An 18,128-nucleotide genomic window follows, 5' to 3' on the forward strand; every position below is an offset into this window, starting at 1 on the left:
TCAGTGCTCCAGGCTCTGATTATAGTAGGCTTGGACTAATGTAATGCAATATATTTAGGTCTTCCCACTTCCACTTTGAGGGCCTTACAAATAATCCAGAACTCAGCTGCATGAGTCCTTATGGGATCTAGTCAATATTATCATATCTTTTTGTACTCCATTGGTTGCCAATTGAATGGAGAATAAGGTTTAAAATCTTGGCACATTCTTAGAACATAAGAAATGCCATACTGGGTCAGACCAAGGATCCATCAAGACCAGCATCCTGTTCCAATAATGGCCAATCCAAGTCACAAGTACCTGGCAAGTTCCCAAACATTAGAAAGATCACAAGCTACTATTGCTTATTAATTACCATCATAGTAGTTTATGGATTTATCTTCTAGGAACTTATTCAAACCTTTTTTAAACCCAGTTTCACCAACTGCTGTAGCCACATCCTCTGGTAATGAATTCCAGAGCTTAACTATGCACTGAGTGAAAAAGAATTTTATTCGATTTGTTTTAAATTAGCTACTTCCTAACTTCATGGAGTGAAGTTTACATTTATTTGTTCAAGTCCTTTCATGATTTTGTAGACTTCTATCATATCCCCCCTCAATTGTCTCTTCTCCAAGCTAAACAGCCCTAACTTCTTTAGCCTTTCCTCATAGGGCAGCTGTTCCATGCTCCTTATTTTGGTTGCCCTTCTCTGCATTTTCTCCAGTGCAGCTATATCCTTTTTGAGATGTGGTGACCAGAAATGCACACAGTATTCAAGGTGCAGTCTCACCATGGAGCGGTACAGAGGCATTATGACATCCTCTGTTTTATTTTCCATTCCCTTCTTAATAATTCCTAACATTCCATTTGCTTTTTTGACTGCCGCAGAACACTGGGCCAATTATTTCAATGTATTATCCACTATGATGCTTATATCTCTTTTCTGGGTGGTAACTCCTAAGATTGAACCTAACATTGTGTAACTACAGCAAGGGTAATTTTTCCCTATATGCATCACTTTGCACTTGTCCACATTAAATTTCATCTGCTATTTGGAAGCCCAATCTTCCAGTCTCGCAAGATTCTCTTGCAATTCATCACAATCCTTTTGAGATTTAACTACTCTGCATAATTTTGTGTCACCCACAAATCTGATCACCTCACTCATTGTACCCCTTTCCAGATCATTTATAAATATATTAAAAAGCATCAGTCCAAGTACAGATCCCTGAGGCACTCCACTATTTACCTTTTTCCACTGTGAAAACAGACCATTTAATCCTATTCTGTTTCCAGTCTTTTAACCAATTTGCAGTCCACAAAAGGATATTACTTCCTGAATAACAAAGCACTTTAATGTATCAATTCAATGTTGAAGATTTATAGATCAGAAAGAAACTTAAGGTCCATCAGTTGCTGTTTGCTTGATGTACTCAATTCCTTCAGTGAGCCTAGCAAGGTTGTGGGAAAGACCGCTCGAAGTAATTTGTGCTATATTACGGAACAGACTATCTGATGCTCTTCAGAAAGAACCTCGTTTTAAGACCTTTAAAAAGACCCTAAAAACGTACCTATTTAGTGAAGCATTTAATTAAATTCAGTACTTGCAGCAGTGCTAGATCTTACAGCCTCAGTTTAGTAGGTGACAATAAGTGCTAGAGACTTTGGAAATCTAGCTGCCAGGAAGATGTAGCTTTTTGATGTTTTATTATGTATGTGATTTTATTCATTTTTATTTCTGAATTTTTTTTCTCTGGAAGTCACTTAGAATATTGAATAATGTGGAATAGAAATTTTTTAAAATAAATACATATAATTAAATAATCAACCTTGGCATCTTTTCTCTATTGTCCACACTTCTTTGCCCTCTGCTACCCCAATTTCCCCCACCATAATCTTTTTCTTTTCTCTAGTTCTTACTTGACAAGGTCTCTTCTACTCAATTCACCACTTATTTATTTTAAAAGAGAGTTTTACCTAACTGAAAATATGCCTACACTTCAAATGCTTATCTAAAGTAGTGGTTCTCAACAGATGTGTCAGAATACACTACTGTGTCGTGTGCTCCCAGGCAGTGTGTTACAGGGCAAGCAGAAGGCTGCTTTCTCATCATCAGTCAAGGCAGGAATTGGATGACTTCTCTTTTACTGGGCAGGAGAGGAGGCTGCTCTGAATTTATTTAAAAAATTTCTTAACCGCCTATCACCATTTCTAGGTGGTTCGCAATACTTAAATTCCTTCTCTTCCCGGTCCAGTTTGCAGGCAATTCCCCTCCTCTTTCACTCAGATCAGAGTGAGATATCATCAAGTTCTGCTCTTTTGAGCCCAGTAGCACCTGGCTGAGGTATCAGCACCCCAGCCAAGAGTGAATATACTTCCCCTACTAAGGAAGCACGAGGGCCTGGCAATGGACAACGTTGCATGACCCAGGACTCCTCTGTCCGCAGACAGAGTGATCCTGAAAAAGGGGGAAAAATAGCTTGCACTCTACCGCAGAGGGCAGCGTCTCTGTTGCGGGGTACTCGGCCCCCAATTCCCTCAGCCATGGACATGGCAAAAGGGTGAAAGGCACGATCGCCCAGCTGATGGACTGAATGCTTCTCACCAGAGGAGGGTCCCGCAGGCAAGAATGACTGATGATAGCGATTTTTAAGGAAGATGCCCAGAGTCCAGCAGATACCAAAGTGACTCCCGAACAGGGGGAAACCTGGAGGGTCACTGGGGAGCAACACTTGACAGGCTTCTTCATGGATAGATCTGCTGCACCTTAGAACGCCGAAGGGAGAGTGCTATCCTCGACTATTCTTGGGGCTGGCGCCAGTCAGATTAGTGCCATCCCTTGTCCAGGAATGGAAAACAAGGGACATCCCTTGAAGGGGTGCACAGTCTGGCATCCAGAGGGGAATCCGAAAAGGTTGTCCTGGAAACCAGTCGATCTTCTCTTCCAGAGGGGAGAGGAAAGCAATGGGATTGGGGCCTCCCAATCCCAAAAGACCTAGCATAGAAACATAGAAATGACGGCAGAAGAAGACCAAACGGCCCATCTAGTCTGCCCAGCAAGCTACACACTTTATCCATTTTTTTTCCCTTTTTCTCTCTCCCACCTGTTACTATTGGCTTCCAGTACCCTCCAGCCCTAATTCCCCTCCATCCCACCACCAATTTAGAGAGCAGCGCCGGATCTGCATCCAAGTGACATCCAGCTCAATTAGGGGTAGCAACTGCTGTAACAAGCAGGCCACACCCTTGCCCCATACTCTTACCCACCCCTGTTTTTATTTTTTGTTTTGTTTTTTTATTTTTTTTTTTTGAGATAGCAGCCCTCCATCCTTCCGCTCCGTGAAGGTGGAACACTAACTACTGGCCACTGGCATCCCGCTCCGTGAATGCCTCTGTGGCTACTGCCGCTCCGTGCAGTGTTTGAATGCCTCTGTGGCTACTGCCGCTCCGTGCAGTGTTTTGCTGCCTCCACTTTATTCACGCCCTCTAGACTTGATGGATCCACAGTGTTTATCCCAACTCCCCAAAGGAGAGCTGAGGTACAATCATTGATCGCTAAGGTGCCGAAGCGGCCAACCAACCACAGGCAGCCAGCCTCAGATAAGGGAGGTCGCCACTGCAATCCCAGGAGGGGCCCCAGCTGAAGACAGTTCAACGCCCACTGCTACCGCTCCCCGGCCCCATCCTCCAAGGAGACGCGCTGAGGCAGAGGATTGGGGCCCAGGATCAGAGAAAAAACTTTTCAGGGACAAAGCCCCAAGGACTATTCTACAAGTAAGGGGAGTCGGACATGGTAAAGGTGGAAAGACACGGTAAAGGTCGAAAGACACATTCCTCTGCTGAAAAAGAAGAGGACTCCAGAGCCACTCTCTGAATGTCCACTCTCCTCCGGATCCGGCCAGGAATGCAGTCCTAGGTCAGTCCTGTGGTTTCAGAATACAACCTGTTGTGACTATCCAGAGGGAAAAAACTCCCCCCGACACAAACACCTAGATGACAGAGGGCAACTGGAAGCCCTCCGCTGCAAAAGCTCGCTGGGCGGAATTCATGCAGTGGTAACCCATCCACGGGTGGTGGCACACCTATGATCCTAAGTGCCGTGCTTGTGGGAGAAATCCCACACCCCAGCAAGGACTGAGAACAATGTTCCAAAGTTGGTGGCTACATGCTGCTCCACAACCAAGCACAGAGTGTGTAATGACACCTCCCCCGCCAGTGCTCCTCAGCATTATGTGGTACGGACTGACACGGAGGCTGATACATGACGAAAAGATGACAGAACCCAAGAATGGCTGATGACTGCAGAGACAGGGAGAATGCCACCTGCCAGCATCTGAGGCACTTGGAATAGATGCCTTATCTTGCCCAACCGTGCAAGCTGTGCGTCAACATCACAGTAACTCCAGCAGAGTGGAGAGAACAGTGTGACAATGGCACCCCCAGCACCAGTGGTGCTCTGGGTAAGGCATGGTGGAGGGTGACAGTCTATGGCATCGCTCCCATCCAGTATCTTATAACACTTTGAGAGGCGGGCCCTCGAAACTGTGTTGGAACCGGCTCACCTGCGAGTGCCACAGGAAATGACAGCAGTGAAGTCCCTGGAGACACGTCCTGCAATCTCAAACTGCAGCCACTGGTGCCCAGAGCAGTGACTCTGCCCGTAGGGCCCACAGCACTTTCATGCTCACCAACACAAAGCCATTACCAGGCACTCAACGACTCTACACCCAGGGCCTTGACTGCGTTAAACCAAACTATAATCAATTCGACAGTAAATAGCGCCATGCCCGGAGCCACAGATACCTACGGATGTCGACCATGCAGGGGCCCTGACAGGGACTCGGCCTGAAGTTATCAACCAAGGAAGCCATGGGCGCCCTCAGGGAGAGGCCCTACAGCCCACCCACAGGTCACCAATGCCAAAAAGAACCAATGACCACCAGTGCCAACGGCAATTCCCCTTGGCTCACTTATTCATCCAGGGGTGTCAATGCTGCGAGCTCAATGGCCTCGCAAGCATTACGGCTGATGAGAGCCTCGCTAGCACCCATTAACATTGATGGTGTGCACATCCTGGTAGGGACTCTAATGATCGTCGGCTGAAGGGACAGCTCTGAGCTTCTCAGTGCTCCATAGTGGACACCACCCAGGAGCCTTGAGGTCACCAGACCACTGCGTACAGGTGCACAGCGTACCAGGGTGCCTTGAGTAGATGGCCACCCTGTACTTGATTTACATTTATTAAAATTTCTTGATTGCTCAACACAATAAAGACCTGAGCGATGAACAAAAATACATAATTAGATTAAAAAAAAATCACAAAGTATAAAAATAATAAAACATAAGGTTCTCACAAAAAATTAAAATTCTAACAAATAATAAAATTCAATTTGACAAATAAAATATAATTAAAATCATAGTTAAGTAGCATAATTTAAACAAATATGTTTTGACAAGTTTTCTAAATTTTTTCAGAGATGTGGGTGGTCTCAAATCAAATGGGAGAAAATTCCAGAATATGGGCCCAGCAACTGAGAATGCACACGTTTGGGGCCAAAAACCCTTGCCACCTGAAGGCTGCAGGGTCATGCGAGGGCTTCAGAGAGTCCCCGGTGGTTGATGACCTCAGGGGTGACAAGGGCGCTAAATGGTGAACCTGGTGCCTGGACGGTGGAGCTCCACATAGTTGAGGCAGTAATGAGAGGCATCGGTGGTCCAAAAGCCTCTACAGTGGCTCCACACCTCGATGGCCTCGAGACGTCATTAATACTGAGGCAGCACCACATCGCGATGGCATTGAGGTCATGCTGGCACCAAGGCCACACACCTTGACGACCTAGTGGAGGGCTGCAGCATCAAGGGTATGTGCCGCGACAGCATTGAAGGCCTGTCACCGCTTCGACCTCAACAGCCCCGAGGCTGGCCATGCACGCACATTAATGGATCAAGGACGTCAATGGCACTGAGGGCCCTGCGGGCATTGAGAGCACCATGAGCATCGAGGGCACAGTGGCATCGATGGTACTGTGGTCACCACAGCATTGAATGCAGCGAGGGCACAGAAGCATCAAGTACATTGAGGGCACCGTGGTGAGTGCACTGAGGCATTGAAGGTGCTGTGGCATCGAGTGCATCGAGGGCACAAATGCGCCACACCACTGCACTGAGGGCACTACAGGCACAGAAGGCATTGCAGGCACCATAGCACTGATGGTAGTTCGTATTGAGGACAGTGCGCCTCGAAGCATCAGCGGCATCGAGGGTGTCGACTTGTGCTGTACTCCGCCTCCTAGGGACTGTTCTAAAGTCCATTGGACGTGCAAATCCAGAGGGCCTGCAATGAAGGTAATGCTGAAGAGGAAATTGAGGGCTTACCCTTTCTTTTCTTCCCCATCCAGACAGGAGACTTCTAATCACGTTCAAGAAATCTTCTCAAGGGTGTGTTTCTTTGGCATGTGGCTTCAGCAGCACGCCAGCGGATGCGCGTCACTGGCCTCCGATGAAATAGGCTTCTCCAGTCCCTCCCCAATGACATCAGTGGCAGGCACCCCACAAGTGTGGGGGGGAGGGAATTAGCCTAGGGAAGCAGGAGGCACCTGAACACCAATCTCAACGAGGGTAGGTCTCCTCACAATGAAATCCCCAGCAATCACACTGCTGGTCTCTGATGAAATAGGCCTCCCCAGTTCCTCCCTGATGATGTCAGTGGAAGTCACCCCACAAATTGGGGGGGGGAAGAGGGAATCAGCCAAGGAAGCAGAAGGCACCTGAACAGCAAGCCCAACCAGGGTAGGTCTCCTCACAATGAAATTGCCCATATTCATGGTATTTATGATCTGTACTACTTCATCGTTGGAGATGGGAACAAAAGCTCTCACCATGATTCTGATTTACTGGATAAATCAGACATTGAACCAATACCAGCAGAGAACCTTTTACAGATTTTATCAACATTTTCAGTGAAATGATGTAACAGAAGGGGTGTTTCTTATAAAGTATCTCACTATTTGAAAGAGCATACGTTGTTTGGTAGAATTATGCATATTTTATAAAACACATGCATATATGCGCGTATTATAAAATACTATAGCAAATTTGTGCATGGCCACATCCAGAGAAATACGCTCCCACGCACTGTTTGAAAGTTATCCTCCCTGCGTGCATGTGGAAAAATGTGCTATGCACTAAATTTTTAGAGTCGCACGCATTTCCCGGCATGCGCACATGGACGTGCTGATTTTATAACATGCACGCGTATATGCGCGCATGTTATAAAATCTGCTACCCACACGCACGATTTTACATCAACGTACACATGAATGCCATTTCGCACGCGTAGGGCCTATTTCCCTGTTCCCACCCCAGTTCGCCCCTGTAAAGGAGCAGACTTCCTAAACTCCCTACCTAACCTGCCTCCCTTATATCCTACTAGTCCCGACCCCTAAAACTCCGCTAACTACCCCAAATTTTTTTTATTTTACTACTTACCTAGCAGCAGCAACTTACACGGTCGGATCAGATCCAAGCTCGTGCTTGTGCGCGACTTGGACTTAATGGTGCTGTCCCAGCCCACCCATGCCTCACCCAGACCCCGTCCCATCAAGTTTTGCAAAATCCTTTACAATGCGCGTACTGGGAAATATGCACGTGGCTGCGGGCCTCTTAAAATCCACACGGCGCGCGCACATCCCAGTCACGCGCGGATCTCTCGGATTTGCTGGACATGGGGCTTTTAAAATTCGCCCTTAAGGTCCTAGCATGGATGCTAAACCAGTTTTAGAAGATGTTTGTGTACACATGTTAAAATTATCATGTACATACTCAGCATAAAATTTAACTGGAATTTGTTGCCAGAAACATGATGAAAGCAGTTGGTGCAGCTGAGTTGAAAAAGGATTTGGACAAGTTCCTGGAGGAAAAGCCCATAAACCACTATTAGTCATATAGACTTAGGGAAGCCTCTGCTTATCCCGGTTATAAGCAAGAAGGATTGGACCTATTCTATGGGATCCTACTAGGTACTTGTTACCTGGATTGGCCACTGTCAGAGACCAGATACTGGGCTTGATAGACCCTCTGTTTGACCCATTATAGCATTTATGTTCTTATGCATGTAAAAGAAAGAATGTCAGATGCAAATTAAGATTTAGTGGGCACAAGCTAAACATTACATGCTCTCCTCCACATGCAATTTAGCATGCACTCACTTAGTATCCCCTTTACTTGCATATGTCTAATATTTTCTCTGTTTAAAATCCATATAATCTGTTAAATCAGCGATTCTCAACTGGTGTATCGCCAAGCACCGGCAGGTGTGTTATGTGCTACCTGCAGCCGGCAGGGCCGAAGATCGGAGCGCTGGCTGCTGATGCAGACCAGGCTGGCGGGGCCGAAGACTGGAGATGTTCAGCTGCGGGCCAGTGTGTGTGTGTATGTGTGACAGAGAGAGAGGGTGCTTCTGTCTGTAAGTAAGAAAGAGAGAGCATTGTGTGAGTGAGAAAGACTGATCGGGGAGGGGTGTGTGAGAGAGAGAGAGAGAGAGAAAGACTGATAGGGGAGATGTGTATGTGTGAGAGAGAGATAGAGATTGGTTTTGGTCCCTAAGGAAGAAGACTGTGAGGACAGCTTTAGCACCTACTGCTGCTTCTGATGTGGCCTGCAAGGGAAAGGAGTAGGAGAACTGCTGGAGAGGGTAAGTAAAGATGGCTTTTTAAATTCATTTTTCTTGACTGTCATTTTAATTATTGGGTATTATGTGATGTGTCTGTTGTTTTGAAATATTTTATTGGTGTTTGGAAATTTTTTTATAATTTTTAAGCATTTTAAATTCTTAGATGTTAATCTGTTCAACAGTTTTGAAACATTTATTCGTATAGTTTTACAATTATTTCTGTGTGGGGATCTATAGTAGTTGGCTTTTTCTGTTTTCCTAACTGGAGGTGTATTGGTGTTTAGGGCCTGGTTTAATATTTGTAGTGTTGCCTTTTTACAGATAGGGTTGTTTTATTTGAGTGCATGCCATAATGCAGGTGTAACTGTGTTTGCATGCATTATTGCAGATCCTGGTACTATGTTAGGTACTATATTTCTGTTTCCATTTCTCCAGTTTTGTACTGCGTGCAGAGTGGCTTTTTTTGGGTTTCCATTCCAGTTTCTGTCTTCATATTTGCAAACTGTGGTCTTTCTGTACTTGGTGAAGGTCGATTTTGTGTGTATGACCGAAGTGAGGTATTTAACTAGCATGTAGGCTAGTAAAATACCTCACCTTATCTGAGTACATGCATTGGGGGTGAACTGCTGTCAGGGTGGCTCAAGGCATCTGCCACCTAAGGTGGGGGATGAGATGGCACCCCCTCTTGCTCCGCCACCCTTCCCTTCTCTCTGCCACAGGTCTGGCCTCCGGCGGCGGCCCTCCTCCCATATTGCCAGCCTGGCCTATGACAGCAGCCCTCCTCTATGCCGCCGGCCTGACCTCCGGTGGTGGCGGTCCATGGCAGCGACCCTCCTCTTTTCTGCCGCCGCCAGCCTGGGTCGGCCGCCGTGGCAGGGGCTGGCAAGGTGAGGCGGACGCCACAGTGGCATTCTGAGAGGGGCATTTTTTGCCGCCTCAAAATTCTGCTGCCTGAAGCGGCTGCCTCACCCTGCCTCATTATAGAACCGCCCCTGACTGCTGTCTTTTTATAAGTAGGGCTATTGCGCCTGGTAGTAGGGGGAGTTTGTGTTGCTGTTATTGAGAGAACACCAGAATATCTTTTTTTGTATGGTGAGTTGAATGCGGAATGTTACAGTTCTGCTTTATATCCATTGCTGAGGGTCAGGGGGTGGTTGGGTGGAGGGGGTTCCTGTGGATACATAGTGTACATTTACATTTAGCCTTGTGACTGTCATATGTTCAGTGTGTCATGCATGTGAGAACCATCTGACAGGTGTGTCCCGACAGAAAAAAGGTTGAGAACCCGGTTAAATAATTAAAAAATATTAGAATACAACATAACACAAAACTTGCCATACTGGGTCAGACCAAGGGTCCATCAAGCCCAGTAAAGTGTTTCCACAGTGGCCAATACAGGTCACAAGTATCTGGCAGGATCCCAAGGGGTAGATAGATTTATAAGACACATGATGAATTTTTAGTGCGAGCTGAGTGCCCAACCTAGCAGGCTAGCTGTGTAATATGGAAAAATCCTCCCTATGATCTAGGAATACATCTGGAGCTTCCTACTTTTTGATCATCTAAATTTAGCAACCTAAGCAAGCAGCTAAATTTAGCCACTCAGCCCCAGTACATTTTCAAAGTCTAATCTAGTCAGCTGAATTTAGGAAGCTAGACTTTTTGAAAATTTACCTCTTGGTGTTTTAATACACAGTTGCATAAGAGAGCATGAAATATATATACATACATAAAAAATATAGAGAGGAACAAATACAAAGCTTCAATATTTCTTAAACACACAAACACATAGCCATTAACTACAATGGTCTCTGTACTGCATTCAGCACCATGGCCAAACAGGATTATATTGATCAATCTTTCCTTTAATGAACAGCTAAGTCTCTTGGTTTTGAGCTGTGGAAGCATCTTCCTATATCAAGCACTGGTAAACTTGACAGCATTGACCAGATGCTGAATCAGCATTTTTTAATGTGGTGAAATGCAACAGTTACTAATCCACAATAGGACATCACCAATTATCGTGTGATGTTGTAATTTCCTATTATGTTTCTCATGAGTAACTTTGTCAAATGCCTTCTGAAAATCCAGATACACTAAATCAACTGGCAACACTCTTACCTACATGTTTGTTTATACCAGTGGTTCTCAACAGGTATGTCGGGACACACTGGTGTGTCACAAGGTCCTGGGAGGTGTCGTAGGGCCAGCAGATGGCTGCTGCCTCCTTATCAGCCCGGGTGGGAGTTGGTTGACTTCTCTTACAATGGGCCTGATGGGAGGCAGCTCTCACTTCCTTCTCTTCTTTCTGGCCCAGTGGGAGGCTGTTTCCTCCTTCACCCAGATCAGAGCGAGACATTGCCAGCTCCTGCTGATCTGAGCCTGATGGGACACAACATTTATCTTCCCTTGCTGAGTCTGGGAGTGATGCTGCTGCTGATCTCTTCACCCTGTGGAGGGTGGGGGAAAGGAGGTTGGGGATGCTGGGTAGGTAGAAGTGTAAAGGAGAGGGAGTGTGGGGGCTGTTGAGCAGGAAGGGGTGGGAAACAGGGGGTTGGGGTAGCCGGGCAGGCAGGGAGATTGGATGAAGGGGGTCGGGAGAGTCAAGCAGGGGAGAGAGGCAGCACAGGGAAGAGGATGTGTGTGTGTGTGTGTGTGTGTGTGTGTGTGTGGGGGGTTCAGGATGCTGGGAGGGATATGGGTGAGAGCGGTTGATTTAAAGGGAGCAATTGGGAAAAGTGAAGGATGATGGAGGTGGGGAGTGACGGGGTGCAAGAGCCATAATATGTCAGTTTTGGGAATGTGCATTTCTTCTAATCTTTGTACTTTGCTTAGTGTAGGAGGATATGTATTTCTTTTTCTAGCTCTCCAGTTTTGCACTGCATGTAGAGTGGCTTTTTGTGGTTTCCATTCCAGTTTTTTGTCTCCACATTTGTAATTTCTGGACTTTTTTATTCTGTATTTGGTGAAGGTCGGATCTATAAGTGTGATAGAGTCCAACAGGATAAACATCCTGCATGAGACTAAATACAAAATTGAATCTTTATGGGTAGAAATCTCTTGTGTGTCAGGGAAGACTACAATGATAGGGGTATACTACCGTCCACCTGGTCAAGATGGTGAGATGGACAGTGAAATGCTAAGAGAAATTAGGGAAGCTAACCAAATTGGTAGTGCAGTAATAATGGGAGACTTCAATTACCCCAATATAGACTGGGTAAATGTATCATCGGGTCACGCTAGAGAGATAACGTTCCTGGATGGAATAAATGATAGCTTTATGGAGCAATTGGTTCAGGAACCGACGAGAGAGGGAGCAATTTTAGATCTAATTCTCAGTGGAGCACAGGACTTGGTGAGAGAGGTAACGGTGGTGGGGCCACTTGGCAATAGTGATCATAATATGATCAAATTTGATTTAATGACTGGAAAAGGAACAGTGTGCAAATCCAAGGCTCTCGTGCTAAACTTTCAAAAGGGAAACTTTGATAAAATGAGAAAAATTGTTAGAAAAAAACTGAAAGGAGCAGCTACAAAAGTAAAAAATGTCCAAGAGGCGTGGTCATTGTTAAAAAATACCATTCTAGAAGCACAGTCCAGATGTATTCCACACATTAAGAAAGGTGGAAAGAAGGCAAAACGATTACCGGCATGGTTAAAAGGGGAGGTGAAAGAAGCTATTTTAGCCAAAAGATCTTCATTCAAAAATTGGAAGAAGGATCCAACAGAAGAAAATAGGATAAAGCATAAACATTGGCAAGTTAAATGTAAGACATTGATAAGACAGGCTAAGAGAGAATTTGAAAAGAAGTTGGCTATAGAGGCAAAAACTCACAGTAAAAACTTTTTAAAATATATCTGAAGCAGAAAGCCTGTGAGGGAGTCAGTTGGACCGGTAGATGATCGAGGGGTTAAAGGGGCACTTAGAGAAGATAAGGCCATCGCGGAAAGATTAAATGATTTCTTTGCTTCGGTGTTTACTGAAGAGGATGTTGGGGAGGTACCCGTAATGGAGAAGGTTTTCATGGGTAATGATTCAGATGGTCTGAATCAAATCACGGTGAACCTAGAAGATGTGGTAGGCCTGATTGACAAACTGAAGAGTAGTAAATCACCTGGACTGGATGGTATACACCCCAGAGTTCTGAAGGAACTAAAAAATGAAATTTCAGACCTATTAGTAAAAATTTGTAACTTATCATTAAAATCATCCATTGTACCTGAAGACTGGAGGATAGCAAATGTAACCCCAATATTTAAAAAGGGCTCCAGGGGCGATCCGGGAAACTACAGACCGGTTAGCCTGACTTCAGTGCCAGGAAAAATAGTGGAAAGTGTTCTAAACATCAAAATCACAGAACATATAGAAAGACATGGTTTAATGGAACAAAGTCAGCATAGCTTTACCCAAGGCAAGTCTTGCCTCACAAATCTGCTTCACTTTTTTGAAGGAGTTAATAAACATGTGGATAAAGGTGAACCGGTAGATATAGTATACTTGGATTTTCAGAAGGCGTTTGACAAAGTTCCTCATGGGAGGCTTCTAGGAAAAGTAAAAAGTCATGGGATAGGTGGCGATGTCCTTTCTTGGATTGCAAACTGGCTAAAAGACAGGAAACAGAGAGTAGGATTAAATGGACAATTTTCTCAGTGGAGGGGAGTGGGCAGTGGAGTGCCTCAGGGATCTGTATTGGGACCCTTACTGTTCAATATATTTATAAATGATCTGGAAAGAAATACGACGAGTGAGATAATCAAATTTGCAGATGACACAAAATTGTTCAGAGTAGTTAAATCACAAGCAGATTGTGATAAATTGCAGGAAGACCTTGTGAGACTGGAAAATTGGGCATCCAAATGGCAGATGAAATTTAATGTGGATAAGTGCAAGGTGATGCATATAGGGAAAAATAACCCATGCTATAATTACACAATGTTGGGTTCCATATTAGGTGCTACAACCCATGAAAGAGATCTAGGTGTCATAGTGGATAACACATTGAAATCGTCGGTGCAGTGTGCTGCGGCAGTCAAAAAAGCAAACAGAATGTTGGGAATTATTAGAAAAGGAATGATGAATAAAACGGAAAATGTCATAATGCCTCTGTATCGCTCCATGGTGAGACCGCACCTTGAATACTGTGTACAATTCTGGTCGCCGCATCTCAAAAAAGATATAATTGTAATGGAGAAGGTACAGAGAAGGGCTACCAAAATGATAAAGGGAATGGAACAACTCCCCTATGAGGAAAGACTAAAGAGGTTAGGACTTTTCAGCTTGGAGAAGAGACGACTGAGGGGGGATATGATAGAGGTGTTTAAAATCATGAGAGGTCTAGAACGGGTAGATGTGAATCGGTTATTTACTCTTTCGGATAGTAGAAAGACTAGGGGGCACTCCATGAAGTTAGCATGGGGCACATTTAAAACTAATCGGAGAAAGTTCTTTTTTACTCAACGCACAATTAAACTCTGGAATTTGTTGCCAGAGAATGTGGTTCGTGCAGTTAGTATAGCTGTGTTTAAAAAAGGATTGGATAAGTTCTTGGAGGAGAAGTCCATTACCTGCTATTAAGTTCACTTAGAGAATAGCCACTGCCATTAGCAATGGTTACATGGTATAGACTTAGTTTTTGGGTACTTGCCAGGTTCTTATGGCCTGGATTGGCACTGTTGGAAACAGGATGCTGGGTTTGATGGACCCTTGGTCTGACCCAGTATGGCATTTTCTTATGTTCTTAATCTTATTTGTTGTATTCTCAGTAGGACATGCATTGGTGCTGCACTGCTGCCTTTTCATAGGTAGGGCTATTGCTGTTTGAGTTCTTGGAGTTAGTGTTGCAATGGTATGCTAAACATGTGCTGAGTGTCTATTTTTTCAGGTTTTGTATTTGGCAATGTGCCTGATAGTAAGGGAGTTTGTGTTTCTGTTACTGAGCACCAGAATCAGAATCTTTTTTATATGGTGAGTGTATTTGAAATATCCTAGTTGTGCTCTGCATTCAGTATTTGGAGATGGGGGGGGGGGGGGGGGGGGGGGGAGCAGGTTCCTATAGATGCAGAGTATATGTTTACATTTAGCCCCGTGATGGTCAAATGTTCAGTGTGTCACGCCTGTAAGCATTATCTGCCAGGTGTGTCCCAACAGAAAAAAAGTTGAGAACCACTGGTTTATACTGTCAAAAAATTCTAATAGATTGGTAAGGAAAGACTTGCCCTTTGTGAATTCATGTTGGTTCTTTCCCATTAAACCATGACCATCCATAAGACCAGTAATTTTAGTTTTAAGAGTAACTTCTACCATTTTGACAGGCACCTATGTCAGACTCACTGGTTTATTGTTTCCCAGATTACCCTTGAAGCTCTTTTTAACAATTGGCAACTATCTAGTCTTCAGCTATTGTGACTGTTTTAGATGACAGGTTACAGACTGCTAGTAACAAGTCTACAAATTCATATTTGAGCTCTTTAAGAACTTTGGAATGAATAATCATCCGGACTTGGTGATCTGTTAATTTTCAGTTTGTCAAGTTGCTCTATTACATCTTCCAGTTTCATAGTTATTTGCTTTAGCTGCTCTGAATCATCACCTTCAGAGACTGTTACGAGTGTGGGTTATCCCCCAACACCCTTCTCAGTAAAGACCAAAGCCAAGAACTAGTTTTTCTACTATGGCCCTGTGGCTCCCTTTTCGCTTGTTCATCTTATAGTCCAACTGACTCCCTTACACGCTTCTTGCTTTAGATGTACTTGAAAAAGTTTTCTCTTATTGGTTTGTCTGTATGGCAAATATATTCTCAAATTCTTTTTTTGGCCTGCCTTATTAATGTTATATACCTAACTTGCTAGTTCTTATGTTCTTTTCTGATTCTCCTCATTTTAATTTGCCTTCCAGTTTTTGGAAGATGCCTTTTTCCTTTATTAGATTCTTTCACCTCACCATTTAACCATATTGGCAGTTGTTTGGTATTTTCTCAATCTTTTTTTAATGCATTGAATATATTTTATCCTGGCTTCCAAGATGGTATTTTTAAACAATCTCCTCAGTTCATGCATACTTTTAATCCTCACAACCACTCCTTTAAGTTTTTTCTAATTTCCTCCTTTTATCATAGTCTCCCTTTTTGAAGTTAAATGTCGCTACAATAGGTTTAACTTGATGTTCTCCTTCCAGTGATTATGTCAAATTTCATGACATCATGATCACTACTGCTAAGTGGCTCCACCACCTTTACTCCTTGCATCAGATCCTATGTTTAACTGAGGACTAGTTCCATGACCAGCTGCTCCATGAAGCAGTTATTTATGGCATCTAAAAACTAAACTTCCCTAGTATGGCCCGATAAGACATTTACCCAATCAATACTGGAGTAACTGAAATCTCCCATGATTATTGTGCTGACAATTTTATTAGCCCATCTAATCTCTATTAGTATTTCAAAGCCTGTCTTCTTCAGCCAGAGTGGGGATGAGTAGAAAAACTGTAAAAAGATATATAAGTAATGTGTGATGGAAAGAAAAAAAATAGAATTACGTAAAAACATGTAATAAATTATATTTGAATAATTACTGTTGTCACATGTATCTTTTTAGAATCTGTAGAAGTTTTTATGGTGTTTAATAGAGATTAAACAAAGGTTAACAAGCAGTATGAGAAACAAACAAATTTTAATAAACCAGCACTGAACATGTCTATATATTTTATTTTTAAGTAGGGGTGACAAAGGCATAGAGTCATGCCTGCAGATAAGCATTAATCGATGCCCACAAACCCCTGCAGAAGTGCACTATAGGAGTGTCTGTTTTAACCTTTAGTTTAAAAACAGGAGACGACAGTTATTTCTCACAAATATATGAAGTAATCTTTCATTAAGTTGCCTTAAACAACAAACTCTTAGTTATAGGAAACACTGTGGGAAAAGGCCTGTTGATGCACATCTTATAAAGCCTCACATACATAGAGATAGCAGAACTGTGGACAAAGGGAACGCATACAAATGAATTCATCAAGCAGTAAAATAGTAAGTACTGATATGAAAGAGAAAATGCACAGCTTTCTGTGATTTTATTCTCTGTGAATAATTCTATTTTTTTTTCCTAATAGGACAAGAAAAAATGTCTACAGAACCAGCTACATCACACAAACCTGAGAAACATCCCTCCCTTTACAAAAAGGTAATGATAATGGATAAAAGGGTTGCAGAGAAATGAATTCAACAAACAGTCAAACAGTATTATTAATGAATAAATAACTATTTAGCGACCACAGGATCTATATTTTTTCTGTTTAAAAATAGGAAAATGATAGCACATGAACATTAAAGCCAAATTATCTGTCACAAAGTGAGCTGGCTGACACTAAATAAATGTATAATGTTTAGATACAGCAGAATCTCACAGCAACTGGTCTACCTTGTGAAGAGGGATAGAAAACCAAAGAAACTGACCTGATATAAAATAGTACAATTACAGAGACAGCCTGAAAGCAAGTGTTGTAATTGCAAGCCCTTTCTTGGGAGGTAAATAGGAAACACATAGTATTAGCTTCAATGAAAAGCAAAGATAAGCATTAAGGAGATTTCCCTTATGCAATGAAACACAAGGAAGCAGAAGCCTGAATGATCTAAAAGGATGCACTAATCTTAGACAAAATGCTTCCTAGCATTCCTACTGTCAAATTTATACGTTCCTCTCTCTCCTTCCCTTTGCTGATTACAGGTAACAGATACAAGTGGCAGCCAAGCAGAGAAAATATTCCAAGTTTAACAGTAACTTTAACAAAGAAATCTGTTCCATTAATCTTTTCCCTATACTTCCTATTGCAAAGGTGATAAGGGGGGGAATGCAGCTTCTATTGAATTTCTCAGGACCGTCTACTCAGTTTTGCTTCTGCCACTCAAAAGCAGTACAGTCATCTTAAGTAGGGCCTGATTCATTAAGGGTTTTATTCCATGTGAAAAGTCATTAATGGGAATCTTTCTATGGGAATGAGGCCCCTTAATAATGGTAAGGTAAATTGTATATCATTTATCTGTCTGCAGTGGCATCCACCCAAAATTTTAGAATCTGGGATCCTTTGAGAGCTATAGAGACATGGGGCTACCATGTCTTGTGCCCTATATACACTATTCAAACCTTTCAGCAGAGGGAACATCTACCAGGGAGTGAGCAAAGCATAGCCCGTCATGAAGTAGTATCACATACAGAGTCAGGCACAGTTGTTCAGAATTCATAACAGAGCTTTAATCAAGGCAGCATGTACTAACATAACAAGATCTTGGCTTACACCGTGAAGGAGAAACAAAGGATACAGCACAACTTCCTTATAAGGCAAACAAGGTTTTACATTCATAACAGTCCAAACAGGATTCAAAGCAACACTTACAGACCAGGCCCAGGGATTCACGGTGTCGTTGTGCCAGCAGAGACTCTCTGCTGGCTCAGGGCTTAAACAGGATATGCTATCCAGGACCAA

The 18,128-nt window shown here is 43.4% G+C and overlaps 1 protein-coding gene across 2 annotated transcripts in view; it reads right to left on the reverse strand.

Moving 5' to 3' along the window:
• Positions 1–18,128, reverse strand: part of LOC115093777 (3-hydroxyisobutyryl-CoA hydrolase, mitochondrial-like) — a 295,490-nt gene that overhangs the window by 44,724 nt on the left and 232,638 nt on the right. The window lies entirely within an intron of this gene.

Source organism: Rhinatrema bivittatum, chromosome 6, assembly GCF_901001135.1.
Source record: "Rhinatrema bivittatum chromosome 6, aRhiBiv1.1, whole genome shotgun sequence".
NCBI classification, from domain to species: Eukaryota; Metazoa; Chordata; class Amphibia; order Gymnophiona; family Rhinatrematidae; genus Rhinatrema; species Rhinatrema bivittatum.